The sequence below is a fragment of the Sceloporus occidentalis genome, unplaced genomic scaffold (genome assembly GCF_023333645.1).
Source record: "Sceloporus occidentalis isolate IW3139 unplaced genomic scaffold, rSceOcc1.0.p SCAF_5, whole genome shotgun sequence".
NCBI classification, from domain to species: domain Eukaryota; kingdom Metazoa; phylum Chordata; class Lepidosauria; order Squamata; family Phrynosomatidae; genus Sceloporus; species Sceloporus occidentalis.
In genome coordinates this window covers 103668623-103689908 of record NW_028316985.1, presented here as the reverse complement: position 1 = coordinate 103689908, position 21286 = coordinate 103668623, and the positions used below count along the sequence as shown (strand labels likewise).

The 21286-nt window shown below is 42.3% G+C and overlaps 1 protein-coding gene across 2 annotated transcripts in view; it reads left to right on the top strand.

The window, feature by feature from the left end:
* The first annotated feature begins 3092 nt into the window (after positions 1-3092).
* Positions 3093-21286, top strand: part of LOC149312609 (translocator protein-like) — a 28454-nt gene continuing 10260 nt past the window's right edge. Inside the window, exon 1 of one of the 2 annotated variants that reach the window (XM_089524979.1) lies at positions 3093-3156. The gene's annotated coding sequence lies outside the window, so the exon portion shown is untranslated. Of the gene's footprint in view, positions 3157-4885; positions 4938-21286 lie in introns of those variants that run through there. The other variant, XM_089524980.1, reaches the window with a different exon arrangement.

Genomic DNA, 21286 nt, shown 5'->3' with positions numbered 1-21286 from the left:
GTTGGACTGGATGGCCCTTGTGGTCTCTTCCAACTCTACGATTCTATGATTCTATGATTAGCAAAGTGTGTATATTCAACAAATAGTACAGAAGAGGATCACATATGTTTTGGCTAATCCTAACCATCCCCATATTTATTCTAAAATGAACTCTGCTGACTTTTGAATCCAGAACTGTTGCAATTGAGGGATGGGGAGGCTTTGAGGCCCAGTCATACCAAGTGTGCCACTAGCCTTCCCTAAATTTTCAGAGACCGGTTGATGACCACACTACACTCTTATAGTGCTGCTATTCCACTTTCACTGCTCTGGCTGCCTCCTGTGGCATTCTGGGGTTTGTAGTTCAGTGAGGCCTAAGAGCCCTCTGGCTGAGAAATCTAAATGCCTTTCCCTAAACTACAGATCCCAGAATGCCACAGGAGGCAGCCAGAGCAGTAAAAGTGCAATAACAGCACTACTGTATAAAAGTATAATGCAGTAATCTCAATTTCATTGGACTGGCCTTTCCTGTACTTGTGTTTATTTCCTGATGGTCCATTTTATTTTATTATTTTACTTATTTACTTATTTATTTTACTTATTTATTTTATTTATATGCTGCCTTTCTCCCAGAATGGGACCCAAGGCAACTTCCAGAAATAGTAATTAAAAAAAATACAAACAAATTTTAAAACAATTAAAATCATCACAAAAAACACGGTAAAATCATTTTTAAAACAACCAAACGTTTAAAAGGTAAACAAAACATCACCAATAAAAAGCCCCCCCTCCCATTGTACAGAACAAGTCCATTTAACTCTTTTGGCCACTCCATCTGAAAAAGTCTGGCTATGGGCCTGGCTTGGCTCACCTCCAAGCAAGTGTTTCGAGCGTTTCATTTCTTTCTAGGCACATATATAAAATCTAGGTGGGGCAAAGTATCACATTATGCACATGACCTGATATTTTGTAGCTATAAGGTGAGAAGAAAGGGTTGAAATATTGGAGGCAGTTTAGTATTTCCATAATACCTGCCAAAGACTGTGAATGTTGTTAGGTGTTCAGCCTGCTTATTCTCAGGGTAATTGATGGAAACAGTAAGATCTATAGCGCTTCATGACTAGGTATAGTGTGTGAAGGCAGCAGTTAAAAAATTGAACCATGTCTATTTTACTTGGGATATGCACATGTACTTTAGAAAGAACCATGCTATTATGTTTCAGCATAAAAAAGGGAAAGGGGGAAAGGAAGGGGGAAGAGAATATTGCATCACATGTGAAACAAATTGATTTATTTTAGCATAAGGTTTCATGCTAAATTGAATTCTTTAGGCGGACTGGGCCTATGGCTTTAATTTTACTTCATTTGCACATTTGAATAAATTGATTTTCACAGATGGTCATGCTGTACGTCTTTAAATCTAAATACACAAGTAAATTATTCAGTTAAAATACATAATTAAACATTAGAATCTAAATTAATTTACAGTTGATTCTCAAGAGTAAGTAAAGCATGGTAAGAAGAACTGGTTTGGCAAATGAGTTGGCAATTTAAGATGCCAGGATACCTTCTGAACAGGGACATGGAACCTGTTTGGTGCCAATGGTCAGTCTTCCAGCCCCTGAAAACCTATATGTACCATAGTTATGGCAGTAAACCTTGCAAACAACAATTAGTGAAATCCAATAAAATGTAACACTTTAAAGTCCATTCATGTTAAGTAACTTACTACAGTGCACCAAAGCCTTCTTTGCCTGCATATACTGTACATACATTTACAGATAATTTATGCACTGCTTCACTGCTTTTCTTATACTTTTCTTAGTGGAATCCACTAAGAAAAATATTAAAGTTTTAAAATTGCTGATGCAAAGGAGTGACCGCTTCATAACTGGTGGCCATCCGCATGCTGTTGGACAATAACTCCCACCAACCCTCCCTAATACAGCCCATAGCGATGGGTGACTGGAGTTACAGTTCAGCAACATCTGAAAGGTTGCAGATTCCTCATCTCTCTTTTAAAATGTCCATACTCAGTGCAATGTAATCAGCATCTACTCAAACACTAATGAAAGTGAGTTCACTTGTTAAAAATGTGAGTGTAATGAACAGACCAGTTGCATATCATGCACAGTATGGACATCAACTGTCTCAGGGATCATAAATGAAAACTCTAGTTGCCAGTTACATCTACTGGTTTCTGCACATAAAAGTGTGCCTGAACTCCATCTGTTCATATAGGAAGAATGTTCATATGTATGTGCATCAGAGTTGATTCTGAAGCTAAAATGCAGTATCTCACAATACAGAAAACATGCCAAGGTAGCTGTCTTGGCCATTTAACAAATAAGAACAAAAGTTAAAAAAAAATCTCTCTCTCTCTGGTTTTGCTTCGCAAATGAAGATTCAGGAAGGACTCATCTCGCACTTTGTACAAGCGCGTTGGTGACTAAAAAGGCCAATCCGGGACAAACAGGTCCGGTTGCAGAAAGCACAGCGGAAAGTCTCCTTGGGTGATGTTTCCGGGTTGTGGTTCTTTCTGCGTTGTCGTTTCTCTTCGAGACTCGTTCGGCGTGAGTTTTCGAAAAAGGCTGCAGCATCGTGGATAGTGCGTCTCCATGCCTCCCGATGTGAGGCACACACTCACACACACCAAAAAAAAAAAGGACTGAAACAACATGCAGGCGTCTGACTAACATCTCCAATTGCCCCCCCCCCCCCCCCCGGTTTGGTTTGTAACATCTTGCTTGAGAGTTCCTGCATGGCAGAATGGGGTTGGACTGGATGGCCTTTGGGGATCTCTTCCAGTTCTATGATTCTATGATGGGGAGTATGACTGGGGGGGGGGGCTTCTCTTAGACCTGAGGGGGAATTCTGGGAGCTGTAGTGTGTAAAATGACTGGGGGGGGGGCATCCACATGGGAAAGTTTTTCAACCTGTGTGAGGGGGGCAGAGATGCCATTTCAGAGCCAAAGGGAGGAAGGAGGCCAGGCAACTAGTTGCAAAGGCCCCACTGTGACCTTTCCAAAGGCTACTATGGCACCAGTCTGCAAGCCCAGCCCTTGCTCTTCCCCGCCTGCCTTGGAGGAGGAGCATTTGCAGTGCCTTTTCCCTTACAGAGAGAGAGTTTCTCTTCTGGGTTGTTCCCTTTCTTCCCGCTTTTGCCTCTCCAAGCAGGTAAGGGAGACTCCTCCAGCCTTTCTAATGCAAGGGACCCTTTGGCTTGGGCCACTTCTCTCTTCTTGCAGAGGCTCCAGGCTTTGGTTTTTTTACCCCCCTCTTCTCCCCATAAAGATAGGGAAGGCTGCCCCATGGCCAGGGGAAATGGATGGAGGACTTTCCAAGGGCTGCATCCACACTGGAGAGATAACCCAGTTTGACAGCGCTTTAACTCTTTGTGTGGCTGAAGTGCTATGGAACTGTGGGAGTTGGAATTTGTTGTGGGCCCAGAGTGGAGCAGAACAACAAACTCCAACGCCCAGAATTCCATAGCACTTCAGCCAAAGAGTTAAAGCGCTCCCCAACTGGGTTATCTCTCCAGTGTGGATGCAGCCAAGAAGGGAAACAAATATGGAGGGTCTGCCCAAAGGAGAGCCTATCCCTAAGGGGTTTCCTCGGCCAGGTTTTTTTTCAGAGGATGGTTGCCCTTGCCTTCCTCCTGAGGCTGAGAGAGTGTGACTTGCCCAAGGTCACCCAGGGGGTTTCCATGGCTGAGTTGGGACTCGAACCCTGGCCTCCAGAGTTGGAGTCCAGCACTCAAACCACTACGCCATTGCCGGCTCTCATCATCATCATCATCATCATCATACATAATAATAACAATATTGGATTGGATGGCCCTTGTGGTCTCTTCCAAAGCTCTTCTATGAGTCTGTGATTCCATGAGAATAACTTGCAAAGGGCAGCTTGAGAAGGGGTCGTGGCTAAATTATTGTCCCAATTTAATCCTGTTTTCATGTACTTTTTTTTGGTATGCTTTTAATGGTACTGCTGGTTAATATCGTAAGCTGCTCTGAGCCCCAGTTTTGGGGGAAAGGATATATAATATATAATCATAATATATAACAATGATAATAATTCCTTCCCGTTGCCAAAGCACTTGGTCTCTGATTTCAAGGTGCCGCTGGCTGCTTTGCAGCAGAGTAATAGCTAAATGTAGCTTGTAGTCCAAAACACTGCAGAAATCATCCAGTTTGAGACCGCTTTGACTGTCCAGGTTCGATGCTAACGAATCCCGGGAATCGTAGTTTTGTGAGGCATATTGCCTTCTCTATCAGGAAGCTCGGGTGTCACACCAAATTATGATTCTCAGGTTTCCCTAGCACTGAGCCCAGGCAGTTAACACAGTCTAAAACCAGATGATTTTTGCAGTGTGCTTCAAACCGGCATCCTACACCATGAAATGGTAGCAGGGCAGCCAGTAACAGTCTTTTGTAGGATCTTCCTAGTAGCATGGAGCAAGGGGTCAGCCACTAGCTGCCAGTGAGCTAAATCCAGCCTTCTGAAAGGTGCCACCTGGTCCCTACAGATGCCCACAGAGGCATAGCCAATGTGGAGCAAATGGCACTCCGTGACAAAAGGAGCTTATTGGCAGTTTAAAGGAGAGAGCTTAGGGTGACAGCAAAGCCATCCCCCTGCCAACATAGTCCAAAGAGCTAGTCAAAATCTATAGGGTCCCAGTCAGATTACTATAGTATTCTGATATAATTTACTTTATACACTGGGCCCTTGGTATCCACTGAGGTTTAATTCCAAGACTCACCATGGATACCAAAAACCCATGGATACTTAAGTCCCATTAAATACAGTGGCATAGGGCGTCCCTTATGAAAATGGTAAAGTCAAGGTTTCCGTTTGGAATTCATATTATTTTTCAATATTTTCAAGCTGTGGATGGTCGAATCTGTGGATAAAAAGATCTGTGGATACGGGGGGCCGACTGTACTCACTGAAGATTGGTGAGCATTATATACTCAGTGGCAACTGGTGAACATTATATACCCAGTGGCAACTGGTGAACATTATATACTCAGTGGCGACTGGTGAACATTATATACTCAGTTGCAGCTGGTGAACATTATATACTCAGTGGCGACTGGTGAACATTATATACTCAGTGGCAGCTGGTGAACATTATATACTCAGTGGCAACTGGTGAACATTATATACTTAGTGGCGGCTGGTGAACATTATATACTCAGTTATCCAGTGCACTGACAAACCAGGGCAATAGTAGCAAAGAACTGCATTTATTAACAAGTTCTCTTTTCTTTCAGCAAAACAAGGTAGCAATAGCTTAAACTCAGTGCAGAAACTAATAACTAATGCCTGCTGTGTGTTATATCTTAAAAGGGATATAGCTATTAAGGCTCAATCAATAACTAAGTTAAGTGTGTTACATGTTAGTGTCATTTAGTGATAAGTATCTCTGTGTGAAAAGTGAGCTGACCTCCTTTGAAAACTTCCCACAGGCTCAAAGAAGGGAATGGTATGGATGGTATAAGGGACCATGCCTTTAATAAGTCTGCCTTATGAAACATTGAAGGCAAATGCTTGACAAATAAATGTCAGGTAGGAATCTGATTTCCCTCAACATTATGTATGTGCTGAGATGCTTTACCTGTTGAATTTCTGCATGTCATCCAATGATAAAAGGCCTTCATTTCTGTGTCTGAGTCTTGCTTGAAGAGAAAGGCCTGTTACAGACTGCCAAAATAAAGCTGCTTCGGGTCTCTTTGGAGGTATGCTATTTAAATGATTCATGGGTCCTAAGAGTCCGGAGGTCGCGCCTAAGCACTAGAGTGCAGCTTTGGTGCAGCTTTCGGATTCTTAGGATGCATGCATCATTTAAACAGCATACCTCCAAAGAGACCTGAAGCAGCTTTATTTTGGCAGTCTGTAACAGGCCAAAGAAAACTTTACCAGTTCCTCATAAAGTGAGCAAGTGAGCAAAGTTGCTTCTGAAGAAGGCAGATGTCTGACTTGTAGAAGCAGCTGCTGATTCTGACATCTTGAATTTCTTGAAGAAATAGGAGTAATGTATTTGTGGATGACCCTTTGCTACACTGAAGCATTTTTAAAATAAGACACTTAGCACAGATTTTTAAGAGCTGATTAGCTGTAGAGAAAGTCCAGGATTTTAAAATTGCTCAAGTCTTGGATCTACGTGTACTTAAAAAAGGTAGTGTCAGTGATGGAGTAAATAATCTGTTTGGCTTTTGAGCATCAGGTGCTATTAAAGGCATAACCAGAAAGAAAGTCAGTTCTGCAGTCTGTCTGATGGAAGAGGGATATCTGTGCTAAAGATTAACAGTGCAAGACTTAAAACTCTTATTTATTTGATCAAAACTTAGGACCTGGAAATGAATCAAGATACTGTACATTGAAAGGAAAGAGACCACTTAGAACCCAGACAGTGCTCACCTATGCTGAGTACTGGTCTTTGTCTGGTTACATAATACATATAAGCTAACAGGAATAAATAAAGCATCTGCCAGCTTTCTTTTCAATCAAATTTATCATGTCACAGTGACATTTAAATTAGAAAGAGAACAGCTAGAACTTTTACCCCCTAATCAGTTCCATCCTAGCTTCATTTATTTATTTCTGATATGCCAAGCCATTTGTGCCCACTTTTCTTTGTTCTCTCATAAGGAGAATTGAATTCAAGGGTAGCTGAATTTAAGGGTGGCAAAATATAATATCCAAAACACACATTGTGGTGGCAAGGCCTTTATTAGGCACTCAAAAGGCGCAAAAAGGCACTAGCTTTCCAAGTTTGCTGGCTTCTTTGTCAGGCAAAGATATTTTAAAAGGTAGGAAATTCCTATTACTTTTGTAACTCCATTTTGAGTCAATGTTACACAACAGAGTGTATAAAATAGCAGCAATTCAGTAGCAGCAAGACTTAGGCCTGTTACAGACAGCCAAAATAAAGCTGCTTCGAGTCACATTGGAGGTATGGTATTTCAATGATGCATGAGTCCTAAGAGTCTGAAAACTTCACCAAAGCTGCACTCCAGTGCTTAGGACTGGAGCGTGGCTTTGGTGCGGCCTTTGGACTCTTAGGACGCATGTATCATTGAAATAGCATACCTCCAAAGTGACTCGAAGCAGCTTTATTTTGGCTGTCTGTAACAGGCCATAGAAAAGGGGATGATAATGTTGGAAACCTATGTAACCATTTGCATAACACCCTTTATGAAACAAGTTGGATTTCATAGGACAGCTCAATATGAGGGCAAAGTTGCTTGTTTAACTCGTCTCCTTGTGTGAACCATGCCTCTTTTTCTGGAGTCAATTGCTGTTCCTGTCGGGCTGGTTGCACAAGCATTATGACTGCTTGCACAACCTCTGCCCTATTTTACAAAGATATTACAAGGCAGATTAAAATTACCATGAAGAAAGGAGTGGAGGAGTTTTCCTGCACACTTTCACCTGGATAAAAAGTTAGCCTGGATATTTTTATACCTGGATAAAAAGTTAGGAGCTCTTGTTGGAGACATTTCAAGCTGTATATACTCTCAACATGGAAATTATTACTGCCTATCCAGGGTCACATAGTATATATATATCCAGCTCTCTTCTATGCAAACATTATCTGAAGATGCCAGCCACAGATGCTAGTGAAACGTCAGGAATAAACTCTTCTAGAACATGGCCACATAGCCCAAAAAAACCCACAAAAAACTATGTATATACTCTGTCTTCTTCCCATAGGTATTTTACTGGCTGTAGAAAACAATAAAACAAAACAAGATCCAATGGGGTTTACTGGCTAGTGTTTTCTGAGGGTGTGGAAACACAGGTTTAAATCCTGCATGTAATAGGGCTGAGCTTTTGGGAGTGCCCTTCCCTGTAGCTCCCTAGAGATCTGGTCTGGGATGTTTCCCAGCCCTCCCAAGCAGAATTTTAGGGCACACAGGCCCCATACAGACAGGCCAAAATAAAGCTGCTTCGAGTCTTTTTGGAGGTATGCTATTTAAATGATGCATGGGTCCTAAGAGTCCAGAGGTCGCGCCAAAGCCACATTCCATTCCTAAGCACTGGAGGGCAGCTTTGGTGCAGCTTCCGGACTCTTAGGATGCATGCATCATTTAAACAGCATACCTCCAAAGAGACCCGAAATAGCTTTATTTGGGCAGTCTGTAACAGGCCACAGAGTCTTAGGATGGTCCTCTTGCCACTGATGGAAGCAACTTCCACTAGCAGAGGTGCGCCACAACAAACTACCCCCCAACTTCAAATCCCTGCTTATATGTAAGCCTAACTGAGCAGGTCTCAGGTGAACCAGTCACTAGGAAACATGGGAGGGCCCCGTAGCACCCAGATCCTTTTGTTGGTTTCCTGAAGGCAAGTGGTTGGCCTCTGTGGAAGCTAGGCAATGAACTAGATAGATCTTTGTCCTGATACAACTGGGCTCTCTGTCTCTTCTTAAATACAGCAATGCCAGATGCAATGGAGGGAAGGGCATCAGCATTTCTGATAATAGTGCTGAAGGGTGAAGCTACATTTTCAGAAATTCTGGCGTTTGAATAATCATTATATGTGCAGGAGTCCTGTCCTCTTTTGTGTCTGGTCACTCTGTTTTTAACCATATCTCACAGGATTGTTGAAGTGTTCAGATAAAACACCATTCTGTGTACCTGTACATGGGATAGAACCGGAAATGCTTCAGTCAAGTGTGTGCAGCTCATTAAACATGCCTTGGACTGACAGCAGTTATTCTCTCGGGAAAAACATGCATCTGAGGAAGTAGGCTCAAGTTTTTGAAAGCTTATGCCACCAGCTTCTTTCTTTCAGTTAGTCTCAAATGTTCTACAAGATCTCTTTGCATACTAATTTTGGATGGTGGTAGGTATACCACTGTCTGAAGGTAATGCCATAATATAATAATATAATTTGCCTACTGCTCTTTGCTTTAAGACAGTGGTTCTCAACCTTCCTAATGCTGTGACCCTTTAATACAGTTTCTTGTGGTGATGCTCAACCATAAAAGCACTGAGGGTAGACTTTATTGTTTGCCTCTGTGTATCATCTTTTTTTATTCATCCATTACCAAAATTGCTTCTGGGAGGTTCTGTGGGCGACAAGGTGAGGCAACATCCATGGCTGTCTCCCCAGGAGGTTTTCAAGAAGGTGGTCAAGGTGCCACTACCTCCCATGGGCACATTAAAGATATTTTTTAAAATAAACATCTATGGAGTTCATCACACAGAAGGCAAATTGGTAAAATCCCATTAAGAGATGGGATTTTAAAATCCAGGTGTTGTTTGTCAGATGCTTTGGCATGAAAGAGAAATAACACGAAAATAATTAAAATGGAAAGCTCCTTTGTACTTTCAGAATTTAGTGAAAGTAAAAAGGAGCTGGTTTTGGTGACTTTGCCTTCAGGTTATTTTTGCATCAGTTCTCTTTCATGCAAACATCATCTGAAAACATTCCGCAGATACAGTTTTTTTCAAGTTTCTGTTCAGGCTAACCACAAACATCACCTGGAAAACAACCTGCAAATGTGGGTTATTTCCAGTTTAAATTTAGTTTCTGCATGGGATTTGTCCTGTGTGATAAACTCATATTAAACCATCTTCTTGCACTGTCATAGCTGGAATACCTATTCTGCTAAGGAAGCAGGGAAATTGGAAGAGCTGCTGCCTGGAGAGTCACATCATGGGTTTTTCAGTTTTCAGCTCCAGGGATCCAGAATGCCTTCCCTCCCCAAAACAAGTACATTCATTAGCTTAGTGCTCTGCCTAAATATTGTTAACCTGGGGCCATGAGGGCACTGAATTTTTTCGCCCCACTGGATTCATCCACTGGAGCGATCCTCAGCAGACAATAATAATAGTCCATTGGATGGAGCCATGCAATTGCCATGGAATCATAGTGTTGTAACTGTGTAGCATTAAAAAGCTCTGGGTGAAGGGATTAGACACCTCAACTATGCTAATCTACAGTTTTAAAAAAAAAAGATGGAGAGCCCTATGGTTTCTGAAGTGACATAAAATTTCACCTAAATGGTGGGCAAATGTTGTTTCTGAACGTCTGACACTCCAAGAGAAACACAACCAACTGTATTTGTAAACACCAAAATGAAGAAATAGAAGAGAAAGAAACAGAACTATTGCCAAGGTTCAGATTTTTTAATTAATTTTGCATTATGTCTATTTGCCAAGCTCGGTTTGGCCAGTTTTAAAATTAAAAGTTTAATTTGATTCCTATGAATCTCCCAAAGAGCCTAACAGGTGGCCCCTGCTGGATGCCCAGAGGAAGGCGAAAAACCTCCAGGGTCTCAGGCCAATCTGCCCTGGAGGAAAATTCCTTCCCGGCCCCAAAAATGGCGACCAGTGCTACCCTGGGCATGTCGACAAGAGCCTTCCTTATGCTAAGAAATGCTGAAGCTCCCTCCTTCCATCTCTCCAAGTAGAAGACATGCTGGCATATTCCAGAGTCCATCGTCATCATCAAGGAAAAGCCATTCTGTCTGGACAGCGTGATGTTTCTTCTGAATTTTACGGTATTTTAAATTTAGTCAACAGTGCTGCTACTGTATCTAATGATATTTCAGGAAGCAGGATTTAACAAAAAACGAATCAACAAATTCTTACAGGAGTATCATTTTGTAGTGAGTAATATTCGACGTCTTGCTATATCCCGTTTCCAAATAGTAAGAGTTTTCTTATTTGGATCTCTGAAGACCTTTAGCATTTCATCTTTCAAAAGTGGGCTTCATATTTCAAAAATTCCCTATGTATATCTTGTATTAATTTTCTTTTAGAGGCTTGTCATTTTCTGCTGAGTTCAGCTTGGCAGGTTTTTACAATAGTAAGGATCACTGAGGTCTTACATAAACTCAATCTAGAAAATGATGACATTGAAAAAGGCAAAAACTTCTTATAGCCTGGATCCATCAACAATCAGAACGGAGACTGCATTCAAGGAATCAGAAAAAGACAAGGACTCTCAAGGGCAGCTGTGAAAGAACTGGACAAGTTCATCAAATGCAAAGCTATAATACTGAAAACTAAAGTAAGGATCTTCCATACCATTATATTTCCCATCATCCTGTAGGAATGTGGGAGATGGGCAGTGAAGTGAGCTGATAGAAAGAAAATCAACTCATTTAAGAGGTTGTTCTGGAGAGGAGTGCTGAGGATACCATGGATGGTCAGGAAGACATGGATATGGGAACATACCAAGTCTGAACCCTCCCTAGAAGCCATTTCATAATGTGACCATAATAGAGAAGGCAATAATGCTTAGAATGGAAAAGGAGAGGAGAAACAGAGGTGGACCACATACCAGATGGATAGACTCAGTTAAGGAGGGTACAGCTCAGAGCCTAAAAGAATGTGCAGAGTGGTTGAGGATGGAGGGGCTTGGAGAGTGTTTCCTCCATAAGGTTACCCTGAGTCAATATCAACTTGAAGGCAGTTAACAACAACAGGAACAAAATACATTAATTTTTCAAACATCCTAACAGGTGGACGCTGCTGGATGCCCAGAAGAAGGCGAAAAACCTCCAGGATCTCAGGCCAATCTGCCCTGGAGGAAAATTCCTTCCCGACCCCAAAAGTGGCGGTCAGTGCTACCCTGGGCATGTCAGCAAGGACCACAGACCACCAACCCGCCAGCTCCTGCTCAGGCCAAACTTATTCCTTCTTACCTTAAGGCTCATGCCTTTTTCTGCATCGACAGGGTCCATTTCTGGACATCACTTACCTTGTGACAGTTTCCTTGAAGTTAAATTCTGTTGAGATATTCTCCATCCTTCTTAAATGTTGTGCATTCACAGGTTTCATCCTTCTACATCTCTTGCCTTCTAACAGTTTCTTTGAAGTTAACGTCTGCTGAGATGTTTGTATGAATTAACGGGCTTTCTCGATGACCTCTCCTCATCTATCTTGATATACAGCAATGAAAACAATTTATTACACAGTGTTGACAGCATAGGAAAAGAAAAGGGTGAAACTGCAGATGGCTTCCAGCAATTTTAGGATCAAAACTTTTGCTTCACCTTGTTGTGCATGATGGTATGCTGCGCCCACATATCCTCAGCTTTTTTAGATATTGGAGCTTCAGTTCTTCTGAGTATTCAAGTAGGCAAGATGGAGGAGGAGACGCATCAATGCACAGCTGTTGGTTTACAGAAAAAATGGAGGAAGGGGGGTGGAATGTGAAGTGAAGTGGAGAATACTCACCTGGAGGACTGAATCCACCTGGAATGTCATCATCTTTGGGATAAAGGAAAACTCACATTTCTGGGAGCTAAATTCCCTCCCTGGTCATGAAGCTGTTTGTTAACAGAGTTTCCTATCGGCTACTTTGTCCCATTGGATGGAGTATAGCTTTTGAACGTTAACTGTTAGTAAGCGATTGCATGGAGAAGAGATCCTCCTGGGGCATCACTTCTAGCTCCAGTAATCAGAGAAGACACAGCCTTCCTTCCTTCCTTCCTTCCTTCCTTCCTTCCTTCCTTCCTTCCTTCCTTCCTTCTCCCAACAGCACAAGACATGGGCTACAGATGTGGTCCATCTTCCAGATGGAAACTTAGGAGACCTGGGTTGGGGATGATGTGGTTGCTTTTTCTGACTGGCTATTTTCTCCAAGTCTTTCTTCCTCAGCTCCAACTTTGCTTAGAAACGTCTCCATCCTATGCTTTGCATTCTTCTAAAGATCTTAATGAGTGCTGCAAAGCAAAAACAGATAGATGATGGAAATCACCTCTGTCTATCGAGCAAAAGTGACAACAAGGGAATTGGAAGGAAAAACAAGAAAGAAGATGTGTAAGAATACTTCAGGGAGTTTTTAAAAGGCACTATTATGGCTTTGAAGCTTGGATGCTTCTCTCTCCTTCTAGAGATCTTGCTGATGCATTTCATCATGAAAACAAGTTGGCGTCATATTCATCTAGGTGTAGGTCCATGGGTTTGTGGCTTTCCTCTGAGATGTTTTCCTTCATTTTTAAATGTTTTGCATCCACAGGGTTCATTTCTGGAAACGACTCACAGTTGCCTTGAAGTTAACTTCTGTTAAGATGTTGTCTGTCATTCTCAAATGTTCTTGATCCACGGGGTTCATTTCTGCACATCAATTACCTTGTGATATTTCTTCTGAAATTGACTTCTATCAAGATGTTTACATGAATTCTTGAGCTTTCACAATGACTTTGGCTCATTCGCTTTCAGGAGCCTGATATGCTGGAAAGAAAACACTTTATTATGCTATGTTTAAAGAGCCTGGAAAGAAAAGGATGAGGTTGCAAGTTGCTTCCAGAAGTTTTAGAACCATCACTTACCTTGTGACAGTATCCTTGAAGTCTACTTATCTTGAGGCGTTGTTCAATGTTCTGCATTCAGACGTTTAATTCTTGTACATCACTTACCTTCTGATCCATTCCTTTAAAGTAGACGCCTGTTGAGATGTTACCATGAATTCATGTGCTTTCTCTATGACCTCTTCTCATTGACCTGATGAGATGCTGTACTCAGACATTTCCGTTTATTGTATGCTAAGTCCTTCTTGTATACTTCAGTCCTTCTGTTGTCACTCAAGTCTGCAAGATGGAGGGAAAGAGGTCATTCTTTTCAATCCTTCTTAAATGTTCTTCTTAAATGTTCTTCCAGATTTTTTAGAACCAAAACTTTTGCTTCACCTTGTAGTGATGATGGGATGCTGCACTTAGATATTCCCAGCTTTCTTGCATTTTGGAACTTCAGTCCTTCTGTTGTCACCCAAGTCTACAAGATGGAGGTGAAGAGGCATCACTTCACGGGGGTTGGTTTGCAGAAAACCTGAAGGAAGGTGTCTGGGACTAGAAGTAAAGTGGAGAATACTCACCTGGAGGACTAAGTCTACCTGGATAGCCTTTGGGATTAAGGAATACTCGTGTTTCTGGAAGCAAGGTTTCCTCCCTGTAATGAAGCTAACCAAACTGGTGGCTCTAATAGGTGCATAGCTTTAGCTGTTCATATCTACCAGCCATGAGGAGGGTTTCATGAAGCTTCACTTGATTGGAGTAATCTCTTAGTTATGCCAACCACCAAGCAAACCAGGCTTCATAGCTTGTTGGAAGAAGTGAATTGAAAGGAAAAGAATTGTGGTTGGGAAGATCACCAGGGTTATAAGAAGGAAGACAGTTTTGAAGAAACGTGGAAATGTATTTTTACTGGCATGAAGTCCAGTCAATACTTCCCCCTGATCCAGTGGTCCGGGGAGGAGGCTTTTCTGGCCTCTCATTGGAGAGACCAGCAATTGAAATAAAAAAGGTGCACTCCATGGGCTGTCAGAAGAGGTGTGTGTGTGTGGGGGGGGTGGGGGCTTAACCTGTTTGAGGCTCACCCGCTCAAACCCCTGTCAGTTGATTCAAACGCTGGTGCAGGGAGGCCTTGTCTGCTTGCTCCTGTCCAGAGTACATTCCTGGCCTTGACCAAGGATGGCCTTGTTTGGCTCAGGCAGCATACTTCGGATGCCGGCGCAGCTCCCCTTTGTCATCCTGAATCGGTTGGGGTGTGGAGACAGCCTGTTGGCGCTGTGTGGGCCTCGGCCTGGGCACCTTTCATTCGGCTTGGGGGTGTCACCCCTGAGGAGCTGGCTGGCTTGGTTTATCACCTCACTTGCTTTGCAATGAGGCTTGTTTGGCCGACCCTTCAGCTATGAGCCAGTTCCTCAGTGCTGGTTACAGGGCAGGGCTGACATCTGTGAGAGTCTGGCTTGAGCCTGGTGTTTGCTCTGGATACCAGTGTGGTTCCCGTTGGTTGCTATGGCTCGGCAGGAGCAGGGAGAGAGCTGCTGGAGCTGTGGGCACCTCAGCTTTTACTCCTTTCCTTGCCTCATTTGCATTTGCCATGAAGCAAGGGAGCACTTGTTTGTTTTGCGGGTGCCTCAATCTTGTTGGCTTCTGACATTCAGTCCAGTCTTCTTGATTCAGATAAGGAGGAAGAACAGGTTGGTTCAATGGTTGTTTATTTTGAGCTTGTGATATTTCGTTATTTCTAAATTCTGAAATTTCTATATTTGTATACAGTGGTCCCTTGGCTTATGTAGGGGCTCCTTTCCAGACCGCCCCCCCAAGTAAGCCAAAAAATACGTAAGCTTGAGTCCCATTTGACTGAATGGGGCTTGTGCTTGCGGCACGGGAGAGTGTGTGCGCCACGGGCTTGCACGCCATTCACTCTCCGATCGCATGGCTTCCACGTAAGCAGGAAACCACGTATGGGGCACCCGCCTATAGCGTGGGGGCACTGTATTTTGTTGTTTCTATATTTTGTTATTGCAACGGGGCTTGTATGCAAAGATAAATTTAGGGGCTAACTGGTTGTTAGGCAGCCATTTTGTGACACGTGGCTATTTTGTGTGTGTTCGGGTTTTTGTTTTTTGTTTTGCTAAGCAGGGTCTATCCCGGATGGTTTTTCGATGGGAGTCTGATTTTAACTTTTATTCAATTTCTCTCCCATTTCTTTGTGAGACAGTTGTTTGGTCATTAGTATCCTATTGAGAGTGCTGTGCTTCTATATTACCCAATTGTTTCAAAGCTGTGGATGTTGTTTACTTTTATTGACATTTTGCATTATGGCTCCAAAGAAGGGATTTGTAGGCAATAAAGGCAAAGGTCCGGATAAAAAGGCCTCATCCAAGTGGGTTGAGGTTGTTGACTCTGATAATGACAGTGATGATGAACTTCCATAGGGAGAGAAGCATTCGCTAGAATACAGTCATTAGGGCCGGTTACATACCGGTGCCTTCTGCTAAGATCTCTGATAAGAGTTGATGTTTAATGAGATGTGCTCTCCTATTTCTGCCCTAGAACAATTGCATGCTCAAGATGATAGAGCTGCTCATTCTATGGGGTCAGGATGTATCTTTGCAGGAGTCCTTGGAGGGTCAACATGGTGCTGCAGAAGATCATGTACATGTTGTTAACCGCTTTGATTTATAGAAAAGTGGTATATAAATAAAAATTTATTATTGTTTATTAAGTGCCTGGCAGTTTATCAGGTGAAGCTTCTGACACACAGTTTTGCTCAACTGACATTACTGGGTCGTGGGCACTTGGCCAGCTCCAAGCAACTTCTCAACCTACTCCTACATTCAGGGTTCCTATGACTATGGGGAATCAAGCTATCCCCTTTGGTTAGGTCTGGGGGTGGCCTGCATCTCACATGGGGTCAGCCTTGAGGACTTTTCTTCAGACAGGGTCACAGTCTGTGACCTTTGGTCAGCTGCAGTGGTGGCCCTCTCCTCATACAGGTTATTCTACTGGTTATGACTTAGCATCCTTTTCAGCGATACCAATTGGTAACATAATGCTTCCATTAAGTGATCATTTATCCCACGCGACAAAGGATAAGATATTGAGAGGCAAATACACTGATGTGTTTACGCTCATGTATAGGGAGTTGGATAAGAAGGAGAAGGAAGCCATGGATGAAAGGGAGAAGGAAAAATTTTAAAAAGCGGCAGGTTGAAAGAAACTGGAATAATTGACTTTCCTGCATCCTGATCTATGCGAGTTTCATTGCATGAGTACAGCCCATGCGTTCAGCCTCGTTGTTTCAGTACATAGACATTATTCATAAAGCATACATTGATTACTCAGGCCCAGCATGGTTGCTCTATGATACGCCATTCTGAATGCTACCTGCTATTTACCCTTCATTGCGATGGGATGTGATGCACTCGCAGCTGTGGATACAACTCAGGACTCCCGCTCAGCCTACTCCGGGGAGTATTCACACAGTGGACATTTGGTCCAGAAAGCATCTCCTTCACCTTCCTTTCATGGTTCAGGGACACCAGGACAGCAGCAGAAGTTTTTATGCTGGGAGTTTGGCTTGTAGGGATTGTGCAATAGGCTTGTAGGGATTCTCTGTGGGGTAATCACTCACTCAAAATATGCACTCGAGGACATGGGCAGTCCGCCAAGAAGGACCAGGGTCCTGAAAAGGTGGTGGGCTCTGCCAACTCTCCTGCAAAAGGGACCTAGTCCCATAAATTTAGATACCCTCTCTGTTTGGTTAAGTTGTTATCCTGTTAGGGAGGCAGCGTTGTTTTTGTTAGCGGGTGTCACTGGTGGTTTTAAGATCCCTCTTTGCGGCATTTGACGCCCCTTCATGGCGTCCAACTTGAAGTCAGTTAGGAGTATGGAGGACATAGTGAGACTAAAGATAGCAAAGGAGGTTTCCAAGGGTAGGGTAACTGGTCCCTTTTCAGAACCTCCTGTCCCAAATTTGAGGGTCTCTCCTTTGGGGATAATGCCTAAGAAGACACCAGGAGAATTCAGGCTTATACATCATTGATCTTATCCTATGTGAGACTCAGTTAATGAAGCCATTCCACACGAATTGGCTACCATACGATATACTTCTTTTGATATGGCCATGAAAGAAGTAAGGAAACACGGCATAGGGGCTGAGCTGACAAAGTGTGATATTAAATCTGTCTTTAGACTGTTGCCGGTGCACCCTAATGATTTTGAATTGATAGGCTTTAGTTTTGATGGGGAGTTTTATATGAACTGAGGACTTCCCATGGGATGCTCAGTATCGTGTTCTATGTTTGAAACTTTTATAATAATAATAATAATAATAATAATAATAATAATAGAGTATATTTGTATTTCCCGCCTCTCCAAAGATCGAGGCGGGATTACAGCAATAAAATAATACAGAGTAATACACAATAGTACAAAATATTAATACAATCAATAAAACACTTATATTGAATTTAGGAATTCCTATTAGTACTCTAAAATCAATTTATCAGTAATCAGTGATCAAAGTCGAGAGTCAGCTATTGTCATCGACTTTTACATTGAATCTGGTGGATAAGCCCATTGGAAGAGATTTCTTTTGAGTACTTTCTTGAAGGCCTCTAGGGTGGTAATGCAACGGATCTCTTCTGACAGGCCATTCCATAATTTTGGGAATGCTGCTGTAAACACCCTGTGGGAAGTTGTTATTAACCTGGTACTATGATGTTCCAATAAGTACTTCCCTGATGTTCTGAGAGTGTGGGGCGGATTGTGTAGGCAGAGGCATTCCCGCAAGTAACTCGTGCCTGAGCCATGTAGGGCTTTAAAGGTAATAACCAATGCCTTGTATTGCGCCCGGAAGGTAATTGGCAGCCAGTGGAGAGATTTTAATACTGGTGTTATATAGTCAAACCTAGATGTACCGTTGACCAATCTGGCTGCCTCATTTTATGTCAATTGAAGCTTCCGGACTTGATACAAGGGTAACTCCAAGTAGATTGCATTACAGAACTCTAAACGAGAGATTACTAGTGCAAGTACCACTGCTTCAAGGTCCTTTCAGTCAAGGTAGGGACGCAGCTGGTGTATCAACCAAAGTTGATACCAAGCACTCCTGGCAGTTGCATATATATGAGATGACAACTGCAGGGATGGATCAAGGAGTACTCCCAAACTGCAAACTTTGTCCTTTATGTGATGCCATTGGCGATGTTTCACAACCTCATAATAGGATTAAATTGACAAAAGGCTTCTGCCAAGATTTGGATGTTTGGTTGACATTTTTGAAAATTTGTAATGGTGTCTCATTTTGGAGGGAAGAGAAAAAGTTGGAGGCTACGTTGCAGATTTCTTCTGATGCTGGCTTTGGAGCTTATTTTTGTGAACAGTGGTGTACGCAGAGTGCCATTTATTACATTGTGCCACGGCTTCAACATATGCTGAAAGTTGCGGAAGGGAGCTTTACTAATTCGTAATTAGTATTACTAATACTAATTCCTAATTAGTATTATTAGTACACTTACTGTACTAATAATAAAAAAATAAAATTTTATTTATATCCTGCTTCTCTGTCTGAGACAACTGGGGCAGCTTACAAGTTAAAACAGTACAATCCCAGATCCCAGTATCTCCCCCCCCCCCCCCAAATAACAATTAAACAATTCACAACCTAAAACATACTTTAAAATAAACAATGAGACAGTAGCTACTCACATTTCTGGGAGCAAAGTTCCTTCCCTGGTGATGATGCCAACCCAACTAGAGAATCTGAAAGTGCACAGCTTTAGCCATTCGAATCTTGTGGCCATAAGGAGAGTTTCATGCAGCTTCACTTGCCTGGAGTCATTTCTTAAGTTATGCAAACCAGCAAGCAAACCAGACTTTGCAGCTGGTTTGGAAGAAGTGACTCCAAAAGAAAGGACTCATGGGTCACAGTGGCAGTAAATAAGAAAGAAAAGGGTTTGGCGGAAATGTGGAAACGTGCTTTATCTATCCAAATCTGCTCAAATTTCTACAGCTGCAGTTGGGACGCAGTGAGACATTTGGGGTCTGACTCTTCATGGATGGTTCCCTCTAGATTTTCTTAGATCATTCCCTCTGGATCTTCTCATCTTCCAGATGAATCCATTCTCTCCTACCACCCTTTCCTCCTCCTTTAAACCAATTGGCCTACTCTCTTAAATGGATCAAATCCCTTTGGTCAGCCTTGTCCCGCCAAGGCTGACCTAAGAGATTTGCTAAACAATAAATTTCCTCCTCCATTCCCTTGAGCAAATATAACCCTGCCACTGAAGACAAGTTGTTACCTGAGGCTGAAAACCCCACAAACTGTGCTTCCCTTCCCAGAAAGAAGGCTAAAATAATGAAGACTTGAAATAACCAGCCATTAGTTGCCTTTTCTTGACTTGTATCAGCAGTGAACTGCCTCATCCTGGGTACCTTGCAACAGGCTTAACTGTCATAGAACAATAAGCGCATCACAATGGAAGTCAAGGAGCATCAGAATGAACTCCTGAAATGCTCCTGGGAATCAAATATGATTGCAATTTTATTTATTTATTTATTTATTTATTTATTTATTTTTGCATTGTTAGATATTCCTATGACAGGCCAAAGCTTAAAATTGTACCTTATTAGCAATATACCATCGAGTAGTTTTCAACTTATGGCAATTCTATAATGGGACTGTCTTGGCAAGATTGGTTGAGAGGGGGATTGGCTTTGCCTTTCTTTGCCTTACTCTGAGGCTGAAAGTGTGTGACATGCCCAAGGTCACCCAGTGGGTGTCTGCTTTTAAAATATAGTCAGTCCAAGGCAATTCAACCATTGATATTCTCAAAAATGATATGAGTATGAATTTGTGCTTGGAAGCCCCCACATAATCTTAGTGTAATATGCATTTGTCACAGCTCTGTTTCTTTAACTCTCTATCTTATTTGTGTCCACTGTGTTTCTCTTCCTTCCTTCCTTCCTTCCTTCTTTTTCACCTCCCATTTTCTAACTGTATTTCTGTTGGGCTACATGCCAAGGCATCTGCTTTCCTACATGCAAGTCTTTTGGTATTTCCTTTCCTTACAAGCTGAAGAATACATGGCAGACATCCCACATAACTGCTTGCTGACCAGTGTATTCGTCAGAAAATTTAGATGCTTTTGAAGACTAAAATGGTCTAAAATCTGGCTATGAGGGGTAGGGATAAGAATGTCAAATGGAAATTCATTGGGTCTGGGAACAGATAGGACAGACAAAAGACGGTTTTATTTTGTGTGTCGTTTTCTCAGATAAATGTTTGCACTCAATGCTTTTTCCCCTGGCTCTGCTACTTTGCCATGAACAGCAACATATTTTACCATCAGAAAAATAAGGTGACACAGGAAAAAAACTGCTTTATGCCTAATAGTAATCTTATGCAGACAGACAGAGATACAGGTGAAAGACCAGAAAATGTGTTGAAGATGTCAGTTAGGGATAAGTGCCCACTGGCTTCACTGTGTGTCCACCTTTTTTTCTGGTGACTGTCTTAATTACCTGTATAACATTCATATGTGAAGAGCTTTTCCCAACACAGCACTATAGTAAGGCCTTATGTGACCACTTGTGCCTCTTATACAATTAAATAAATGGACAGAAGTTGGGGTGTTCACGGGAATTTTTTAAAGTGGAGAAACAGATATATAACTGGAGTCAGACTACCATTTCTGGTAGATGTGGTTGACTGAACAGTGGCTAGATCCCACCACAAACCAATAAAGGTGTGTGTTGGGTGTATAGGTGTGCAGACTGTCTCTGTTTTTCCCCAGGATTTACATGGTCTGTTGCACTGAGTAGTCATGGTCTCTGAGAAAGTCCTATGCTAGGTCTATACATCCAGAGCTTGCTGCCATTAGTTTTTTAGATTATGTCTCCCAGAATCCTCCAGCGAGCATGCCCTAAAATGAGCCAGGAGGTTCTGTCTCTCTCATTAATGGATACCACACCTATCTGGGTGTGTATGTACAGCACAGTTATACCAGTTTCATACCACTTTAACTGTCATGGTTCAATCCTATGGAATCC